General features: G+C 38.7%; 1 non-coding gene across 1 annotated transcript; it reads right to left on the bottom strand.

The window, feature by feature from the left end:
- Positions 1-597: 597 nt before the first annotated feature.
- LOC141644671 (small nucleolar RNA R71) lies at positions 598-704 on the bottom strand. The gene has a single exon (XR_012544283.1). It is a non-coding gene; the product is annotated as a small nucleolar RNA R71 (small nucleolar RNA).
- Positions 705-10713: the final 10009 nt, after the last annotated feature.

Raw genomic sequence — 10713 nt, 5'->3', positions numbered from 1 at the left:
TCAAGTTGTTTGATATTTTGCATGTCTAGAAGGTCACAAGGTTATTTGTTACCTTTTTATCGTGAAATTGAAAGAACTTTGACAACCAATAGAAGACTTGCTAGGAGAAATTTGAGAGGTATTAGTGAGGTTGTAGATATTCAACCAACTATTGAATTCATCAACCCTTTTGCAAGAGAAGGTGAGGAGAACCCAACATAAAATACAACACAAAATCAACCCACAATGCCTAAGTTTTCATCACATTCCATACCCACCGAGGAGAACCTACCCAATGGTACTCCCACACCACAAAATCTAACCGGAAATTTCATTGCCAAATCCGCATTTATCCAATTAGTCGAAAGGAGCCAATTTGGGGGGATGCCTAGTGAAGACCCTCACTCTCATATGGAGACCTTTTTTGACTATTCTGATGCGATTTCTCAAACCGGTGTAACTCAAGACCAAATTCGATGGGTCTTATTTCCTTTTTCTCTAATTGGCACCGCGAAACAATGGTTGAAGGGCCGTGATAAGGCCACTCTCGGAATTGATTCTTTGAAAAAGTTGGCTCTAGCTTTCTACAAAAAATTCTACCCACCGGAAAAGACTAACATGCTAAGAGCTCAAATTACGGGTTTTAAGCAAAGGGATGAAGAATCTTTGTATGAAGCTTGGGAGAGGTTCAAAGGAATTTGTCGCCCATGTCCTCACAATGGACTTAGCGAGTGGTTCTTAGTATAACAATTTTGGAACGGTCTATATGAAGATTCATGGAACATTCTTAACATGGGATCAAATGGAATGTTCACCGAAGTTGATGACAATCAAACATGGAACAAAATTGAGGAAATGGCAGTCCATAACTCACAATATAGTAGACCTCGCAAGGCTACTAGAGGAGGAAAGCATGAAGTGGACTCCGTTACTCAATTGGGTGCTCAACTTAGTGCTCACATTGATACCATCAATTTGAAGTTTGAAAAAGCTATGGCTAGACTTAAAGAAGCCTCAAAATCACCAAAGCATCATGTTAATGCCATGACGGCATCCTCATCAATCCCAAGTGGGATATGTGAGAATTGTGGAACTTTGGGACATGACCAAAGTGAATGTAGGGGAACAAATGAACAAGTGAATGCTTTCCAAGCATATAAGAGTGGTACCCCTTATTCCAACTATTACTATGAAAACACCAAATTCCATCCAAATCTCTCATACAAAAACCAAAATGTTCAAAACCCTCAAACAACATACACCCCACCTCCCATGAGAAACCAAAATCAAAGACCCTTTTACAACCAAAACCAAGGTTACCAAAATCAAAATACATACAATCAACAAAATGACCAAGGTTTTGATGTTCAAAAAGCGGTCCTCTAAATGCAAAAGAATCAACAAGAATTTTTAACTCAAATGCAAAAAGATAGTCAAGCAAAGGAAACCACCATTAACAACATCCTAGCTCACACCAAAATGTTGGAAACCCAATTGACTCAACTAGCATCTTCAAGCTCACAAAGACAAAAGAGGCAATTACCACTTTAAAGTAATCCCCCAAGACATGAAACGGTTAGTCCCATTCACTTGAGAAGTGGTACAAGGTATGAAGCACCGAAGAAGCAAGTTGAGGATGAAGTTGTGGAAGCTAGTGACAAGGAAGAAATTATGCAAAACTCCAAAGATGGAGAATCATCAAAAGAAGAAATTTCAAAGAAAAATGAAGACAAGGTCAAGGAGAAGGAGCCCATTGTGATTAGACTTCCTTTTCCAAGTCGTCAAGCCAAGCCCAAATTTGATGACCAACTTGGAAAATTTATGGAAATTGTGAAGAATTTGGAAGTCTCAATTCCTTTCACGGAATTAATCAATCACGTGCTGGCCTATGCGAAATACATGAAAGACATCCTCACAAAGAAGAAGTCGATCCGGAGGCTTGAGACTATCGCCTTCACTAAGGTGAGTAGTGCAATACTTCAAGGGAGTTCACCTCCAAAACTCAAGGATCAGGGAAGCTTCTCAATACCGTGTACCATTGGCGACACCACGATCAACAAAGCCTTATGTGATCTAGGGGCTAGTGTGAGTATTATGCCGTAGTCGGTGAGTAAAAGGTTGGGGATTAGAGAGCTTAAATGCACCAATATCACACTCCAAATGACCGATAGATCGACGAAGACACCATCAGGGATATGGGAAGATGTTCCCGTACGAATTGGGAAGTTTTTCATCCCGGTGGACTTTGTCATTGTTGATATGGAAGAAGATTCCAACATTCCAATCATCCTAGGAAGACCTTTCTTACACACCGCTGGTGCGGTGATTGATGTGAAACATGGAGAGCTCACTCTAGAAGTGGGAGATGAGAGTATAACTTTTAATCTTGACAAAACTATGAGATCTCCCCGTTTACATGAACCATGTTTTATGATTGATCATTATAGCCGGAAGGATGATAGGAAGAATTTGGAACTCCAATGCAAGAAGAAAATTGAAGATGCTCCATTCAAAGAGCAAGTGAATTGTAACAAAGAGAGCTTGAAAAGCTCACCAAAGTCAAGCAATGAAGGAGATGGCCTCATTGGCCAAATCAAGATAATGGGAGAGTTGTCTCTATCAACTCAAGAGATCTTTAGTGATCAAGTAGATGAAGTTTGTGGTCTTTGGGACGATGAGTTTTAAGGGATTTTCAATCCCTACATTGGTAATGCTATCGATCAAGACCGACAACAAGGGCAAAGATCTTTTGAAGAAATTTATCACGACAATGAACAAGCTTTTGATTACTTTTTCAAGGTGTTGAGCAACATCAACAACACTTTGGACATGCCCCCTTGACATCTCATCAAGAATGACAGTTTGGTGGAGTCCTCCCTAAACCACCATTTGTAAATATTTCTAACTCCCTAACTCGCATTTTAATTCTTAATTTGCATTTTTGTCATTTTTGGATTTTTATGCCTTGATCAAGATAATTATCATGTTTGAGAGAAGTGAGGGAGGGACTAATGATTTCAATTGATGTGTAGTGCTTTAGCTTAGTGTGGGGATAGCAATTGCCTAGGCTATTCATGCCTTAGTAGTGCCCCCACAATGAAGAACATGAGATTTTGAAGAATGAAAAATGACAAGGGATATGCAAGGTACACGGATGGAACTGAATCCGTGTAAAAGGGGTAGAATCCGAGCGGTTTCAAGAGAATCCGCCCGTCTTCAGGCAATCCGGGCATTTTGGGCAGAAGACGCCCGTCCTTCTAATCTGAATTTTGGAAATTTTGTTACTGTTAACGAATCCGGGCGTCCCGCAATAGAATCCGCCCGTCTTCATAAAGACGCCCGTCCTGCAAGAGAAGACGCCCGTCTTTTTGGCTGAGGAAAACAAGAAAAATCCCTGGAAAGGAATTCGCCCGTCTTCTCTGAAAGACGCCCGTCCCGCATTTTCAAATCCGTCCGTCTTTGCTGCAATCCGCCCGTCTTTAGGCGGGAATTCCTGAAGCCCATCCAGACAGAATCCGGGCGTCCCGAAGGAAAGTCGCCCGTCTTCCCCCTGCATTTCAAATTTTTCGGGTTTATTATAAACCCCATCGCCCGTCCTCATTCCTTCATTCAAAACACTACCCATAAACCCCATAACTCCAAAACCCTCATCCTCTCCATCACAAAAACAAGATTCCTCAACAACATTCACCAAAATCAAATCAAAACATCCTTTTAACAACAAATTAATCACTCTTCTTTCAAAAATCAAAACCAAGCACAAAATCTTCAACCTTTGAGTCGATTTTTGAATTCATAAAGGCAAAGCCTTTCATCTTTAAATCAATTTGGGTACACTAGAAATTGAAGACTTTCGCTCTTTTCTTGGTTTATTCATCAATGGCAAAGACAAAGGGAGCAAAAAAAGCAACAAAGGCAAAGGCACCAAAGGCAAAGGCACTCTCATCAAGACAAAAGAGTCTTCAAGCAAAGAAGGCATTGGCTATGGTGGTAGCTAGTGTAACATTCCGTATCTGTTATGTTAATTGTTGTGTCAAAAGTGTGTGTTAACCGTGTTAGAAATGCGTGACGTCCGTAGGTACGATATACAATACCCTTCTGTTGTTTGAGTATGGGAGCGAACTTCGGGACGAAGTTCATTTTAAGGGGGGAAGACTGTAATACCCCGTATTTTTTTTTATATAATTAATTAAACGGATATTATTATATATTAATTATTATACATATTATATTACTAATTAAGTCGGGTAGATTGTTGGGTCGATAATTATGTTATGTTATTTTATTTAACTCGCGTTGTGTCGATACAAGTTAATTGAGACGGGTTTATATAGGATTCGAAATGTGAGCTAACCATCTGAGTTGGCCCATTATTTATTCAGCCCAAATTAGCCCTAAGCCCATTTAAACCCTAACCCTAACCCTAACCCTAATAGTAACTACCCAGCCGCCTCCCTCCTCTCACACTCACTCAACCCGCCTCCCTTCTTCATCAACACCATTCACCTGCTTTCACGCATAGAGAGAGAGAGAGAGTGAGCCTGGGTTGTTGACGGCGCAGCAGGGAAGGGGTAGGGGCTATTGTCGACTTATTTGTGGGTGGCCGTGGTGGCTGTTGTGGCGGCGTAAAGGTAAGTACTCAACCCATTTCCTCTGTTTTAGTTTTGATGTCGGGTTTTTGGTTGATTGTTTCGTGTCTTATAAAGGCGTCTATGGTAGTTGTTAACAGGGTATAAGGGTAGTGCGGTGAGAGACGAGTGACGTGGTGGTTGTTGGAGTGGTTTTAGGTGGTGGTAGGGGCTGTAAAAGGCGGCGTCGACAGGGGTAGCAAACGGGTTATGAGCGTGTCAGGCAGGGGTTGCGGGGGCTTCACCGGAGACTGGGGGGAGGTCGAGCCGGTGACGCCGTGCGTCTGGGGGTCTTGGGTTGGCCATGATTCTGGTGGTGGTGGTGGCTTGTGGGTCAGGCGAGTGGGTAGTGGTGGCAGACGAGTTGAAGATGGGCTGTTATGGCGTTTTGTGGCGGCTGAGTTGCAGACAGGGGGTATTGGTGGTGGTGGTTCTGACCACCGGCGTGGGTCGACCACGTTGGTGGTGGTCGGAGGTGACCAGGCCAGACCTGGTGTCAGGCCTGGTGGTCGGCGGTGAGGGTTGGTGGTTGTTGGAGGGAGTTGTGTCAAGTTGAAGGGGGCGCGTGTGTTTAGTCGGGTTTGATTCGTTTCGTTATCATTTAAGTTATCGTATTCTTAATTTATTCAATTTAATTCCCGAGTTATTAAATAATTAAAGACGGGTTTGAGTCAGGATTGTTTGAGTTGTTCTATGTTTGATTCGGGTTTTCTTAAATCGTATAATTCGTTTAATTTATCGTGTTGGTTTAAGTTCCGAGTTAATTAAAATAAAATAATAATTAATTAACTAGAAACGAGATTTTGAGTCGGGTTTGTTAAAATAGAAAGTTACTATATCGGGAAAGTTCCTATTTTGAGAGATGTCTATATTTAGTAGTTAGTAATTATAAATATTATAATTGTTTTAGGTGACGGATTTGTGAAGGATCGATAATCAAATGCATTGCTTTGTTTTTGGATTGCTTTAATCTGCGTAATTGGATTTCTTTGGCACTTTGAGGTAGGGAAATACACTTGTCCTATTATCATCATTGATCGAATTGTGTTGACTTGATTTCCGGATGTTGACTTATGTTATGATTTATATATACGGGAAAGTGATTGATTTGAATTGATCGTATTGAGTATGATATCACAACATTCGATGAGTGGCATGATTTCATTCATTTGATATACATATTGTGTTGCATAATTACTGTTGAGCATTTCATATGCATTGGAGTTGGAGGATGGTGTGGTGGTGACGAGGTTGTGATACGATGTGATGTTGTGATAAGGCCCAGGCGGGTTCTGCAGGACTTGCCCTGGTGTCCTCAGCTGCGAGCTGGCAGATCGACTTCGGTCGATATATAGTCACCCGGGGATCGGTATGGCTGGGCGTTCCGGGGATGTGTGTGATGAGTTGAGATGGAGATGGAGGTGAAGGAGGAGCATGCATATCATATTTTATTGTTTCATTGTTTTCCCTACTCAACCTCGTGGTTGACCCTGTGTATTCGTGAACACCGGTGATGAACCATAATGGGGAGCAGATTTGTGGTACTAAAGATTAGCGACTTGGGAGCTATGGGATGCGTGAGGACTTGGCCAATCTACCTAGAAGTCTAGACCACATAGAAGATTTTATCACTTAATTTATTTTCCATTTGCAAGTTGTATTTATCTTATATTGAGTTTAGTTGGATAAGTTGTAATAAACATGTAATCGTTAAGTTTTAATTTAAAGTACTTTGGTATTGTTGTACTTTGTTATTCACTACCTCGGGAAACCGAGATGGTAACAGTCCGGTTTATTAGGGAATGTCTTGCTAAAGGCTCCTTCATAAACCGGGGTGTTACAAAGTGGTATCAGAGCGAACGATCCTCAGGCCTAAACCAATGAACCCAATGAACATAGGAAGAGTCTAAATAAAATGAACCCCGGGATAGGACTGTTAGGAGCACACTAAGGTAAGGTATGAGTTAGGGGCCCCCTCACACCGAACCAGCGACCCTCTCAGTTTGACCCGGAAACCCTGAGTGTATATGAGAGAAAGGGTAGAAGAGTTGCTTGAGGTTGAGCATGAAATTCATATATCGTTGCCTAAGTGTTAATTGATTGATACATTGATTATTGCAGGACAACGCTACGGTAAGTAATTTGAATGAATGATGTGTTGATAGCACTACTATGACTAAGTAATATGCGGTTATGTGATCCCAAAGCCATGCTAGTATAGTATCGTGATAGTAATTAGAAACACTATTGAATTGCATGTTTATAGCCATAACAATCGTGATTTAGATATACGGAGTAGATCAAGATACGAAGGGATTTTATGGGGAAGATGTTACGAATTGTACAGTGTGAGATTTAAGTTAGGATGGATTAGTATCGATAGTATAGTTGTAAGAATTGGGACATAGAAAATGAATGACTTAGTGATGAAACTTGTTTTGGTTGAGGTTACTCTTTAATTGACCTTACTGCCATTTCTTTTCTGTTTGTTACCCATCGATGAAAAATTTATGAGAGATAGCCTCGTGAGTTAGTGTTCATTTGACGTTGGTTTCATGCTTATATGATATACGGATTAGGAGTAATAAATACTTTAGTGAACTGTGGTTAGGAAGTTCCCGTGCAGTGATGTTTGACCAATGATTTTATAAAATCCTCATTTAAATTGTATTAATCATTTTCGCATAATTCCAACTCCACCAATCATAAAATTCGCATATGTTTTCAAATTGTTAAGCCACGAAAATTCTTGATGTCTCTATATTAAACGGTAAGTTTTGCAAACTGACCCAAGTTTTGGACCAATTGCTGTCACATGGTTGTTTGGACCAACTGAGTTGTAAATTCTTTAAAAATGAAATTCTTGTGCTTTAGACCTAATTCTTTTTCCCCTGTGTTTTTAACTCTCCGTGTTTTATAAAAATAATACGAATCAAGTTTTAGTCGAACGGTTATTTATTCGTGATCTTTGAAAGTTACAACGTGAATCATGACTTGTAAAATGTGCGTTCTATGTGAGTTTTTATATCATTGTTTGGTTATTTCATGAGCCTTATTAATGTGATCTTATAATGTTTTATATGATGATAGTAGCACGCATGTTCAGTAATTATGTATCTTAATAGGTGATAAAATTAAAGTCTAGTTGATAACATTGTTGGCATGATAGTATGAGTGAAATTGAATATCTTAAATTGATTCCTAATCAAGGGTGAAATATTTTATACGAGTCCAGTTGTTGCATATTTTATGTATGTTTGGCAAGTTGTAATATTTCTAGTATGTTCATCATATTTGCATAGTGGTCGGATATATATAAATATAAAACTATATTGTCATAACTTGGTAAAAAAATTGATGGTATTAAAAGTAATTTGATTGTTCTAATATACTCGCATGAAAATTATAATAGTTATGTCTAAAAGTTTACAAATGGGTGGTAGTAATGATTGTGTCTAAATGTTCACACGTGGAGGATGTCATCTGAGATCTAAGGTCCTTTATGTGAGTCTGTGTACCTATAGTTATACCTATTGATTTCATTACATTAAATTATTTCAGTTGAACCTAAAACCTATAACATGATAGTAAACAGTGTCATTATTCCTTATTGAATATGTTCGTTATTATATTGTCATAAAATGCTAAAAAAAATTTGCTATTGTAGCACGACATTTGACATGTCTATATTCTCGAGTCGTTATTATCAATTATATTTTAATAAAGATTGTTTATGATAATGAGATTGGCAATTATAATGGGATAACCCTTTTTAGGATTCACATGATATGCATTGTTTTAAATGATAGTCGTTATAGTTACGTTTAATTGAGCCGTGAACATAATTAAGTAAAGAAGTGCAACTGAAATCCTGATGTTGAAGTAATAGTCGTGCATTAATAAAGATAGGACTGAATTGAATAAGATGAACCGGTAAATTACAATATGTGAGTCGACACCTAAGCTTGTTTTGTTTAAAGTAATTGAATTAAGTTTATCTGATTTTGGGTTTCGTAGTAAGCTGAAAGTGGATTCCATGACGACCCTGTTATAAGATTATGTTAAGAAAATTATTCACCGTCCAGTATGAAAGTAAAAGTTTTGAAAATAAAGTTAAAATTTTGTCGTGTGAGTATAAATTCGGAATGAGTTTTCCAGCCAGTGTCTGGTTGTATGGGTCCATGATAATTGCTAGTCTGGAGGAATGAAACTAGAACGGAGTCATAAGTAGCGGGATAGTTTAGTCATGTTTGTTCATATAGCGAATTGGTGGGTGTGGTTAATTACGAATGTCCAAATGGGAAATGTAATGTGGTGATTTAAATGAGTTATGTGTTAACACGGTATGTTGATATTAGCATGATATGCAAGGGATAATTGTAAAATAGGTGTAATTAAATACATTTAATCTTTTTTGTCATGATGTTGGGTGCGGTCAAAATATATTTAAAACCAAGGACGAAATTTGACGTATGATAGTCTTGCATGTTAACTTTCCAATATCGCTGTTTACTCGCTTGTTTGACTCGACCAATAAGTTTGTAAAATTTGCCAATCAAAGTGCATTCGTCATTCGTGAATAAATCCCAAAACCCTTTGATATGAGGATTAAAAATATTTCTAAGATGATAAGTCTGCTGAAACGGTTGTCTTCATTTTATTTGGTGATTCTGTGCCTTGACCTAAATTTGTACAAGTATGTAAAGGAAAGCCAGACTGGACCTATTAGGTTATAAATTTTCATAAATCGATTTATTAAGTTTTGACCCTAATTCTTTTCTTATGTTGAGTGATCCCCTACGTTTCTAAGGTATGAGATTACAATGATTGGTGGAATGAATAATTACTAATGATTTTACTGGTAACGGTAGCTTCCTTTAGAGAGTTTGAATATTGATTGTCCTTGGTAAGGATTAGCTAACTTGAGCGTGAGTTAGGAATCTTTTATCCTCTTTCAGTTGATTAGCAGCAATTTGAGAACTTTTGTCATAATAATGAAAGTTACGAGGACGTAACCATGTTTTTAGTTGGGTAGGATTGTAAAATCTTGATGCTTAATTTGCACTTGTATGAAGGTTATAGTTGACCAAGTTGATGTTAGATGTGGGGTACCTATACAAATGAGTCTTATATGTTTTGTTCCTACTTCGGTTAGTTGATTGATGTGGAAAAGGAGAGTGTGATTAAACTACTGGTAATGAGTTATGAGTTGGCCTATGAGCCGAGTGATGATTACGGGAGTTATATTTACGGTCCAGTGCGACCATGGTTATTGAGTTACTTGAGTTGAGATCGGAATTTAGATGGAAGATGACGGTGTTCTCATATGATTATATAGTTGTTATATATCTGTGTTCCCAGGTAATTATTAGTCGTAGTTAGTTGGGTTAAGTAAAGATGAGTTAAACTTCGGGACGAAGTTTATTTTTTTTAGGAGGGCAGAATGTAACATTCCGTATCTGTTATGTTAATTGTTGTGTCAAAAGTGTGTGTTAACCGTGTTAGAAATGCGTGACGTCCGTAGGTACGATATACAATACCCTTCTGTTGTTTGAGTATGGGAGCGAACTTCGGGACGAAGTTCATTTTAAGGGGGGAAGACTGTAATACCCCGTATTTTTTTTATATAATTAATTAAACGGATATTATTATATATTAATTATTATACATATTATATTACTAATTAAGTCGGGTAGATTGTTGGGTCGATAATTATGTTATGTTATTTTATTTAACTCGCGTTGTGTCGATACAAGTTAATTGAGACGGGTTTATATAGGATTCGAAATGTGAGCTAACCATCTGAGTTGGCCCATTATTTATTCAGCCCAAATTAGCCCTAAGCCCATTTAAACCCTAACCCTAACCCTAACCCTAATAGTAACTACCCAGCCGCCTCCCTCCTCTCACACTCACTCAACCCGCCTCCCTTCTTCATCAACACCATTCACCTGCTTTCACGCATAGAGAGAGAGAGAGAGTGAGCCTGGGTTGTTGACGGCGCAGCAGGGAAGGGGTAGGGGCTATTGTCGACGACTGTGGGTGGCCGTGGTGGCTGTTGTGGCGGCGTAAAGGTAAGTACTCAACCCATTTCCTCTGTTTTAGT

The sequence above is a fragment of the Silene latifolia genome, chromosome 2, assembly GCF_048544455.1.
Source record: "Silene latifolia isolate original U9 population chromosome 2, ASM4854445v1, whole genome shotgun sequence".
In the NCBI taxonomy this organism is placed as follows: Eukaryota; Viridiplantae; Streptophyta; class Magnoliopsida; order Caryophyllales; family Caryophyllaceae; genus Silene; species Silene latifolia.
The sequence above is the reverse complement of the archived record's forward strand: the minus strand, read 5'-3'. Positions and strand labels throughout refer to the sequence as shown.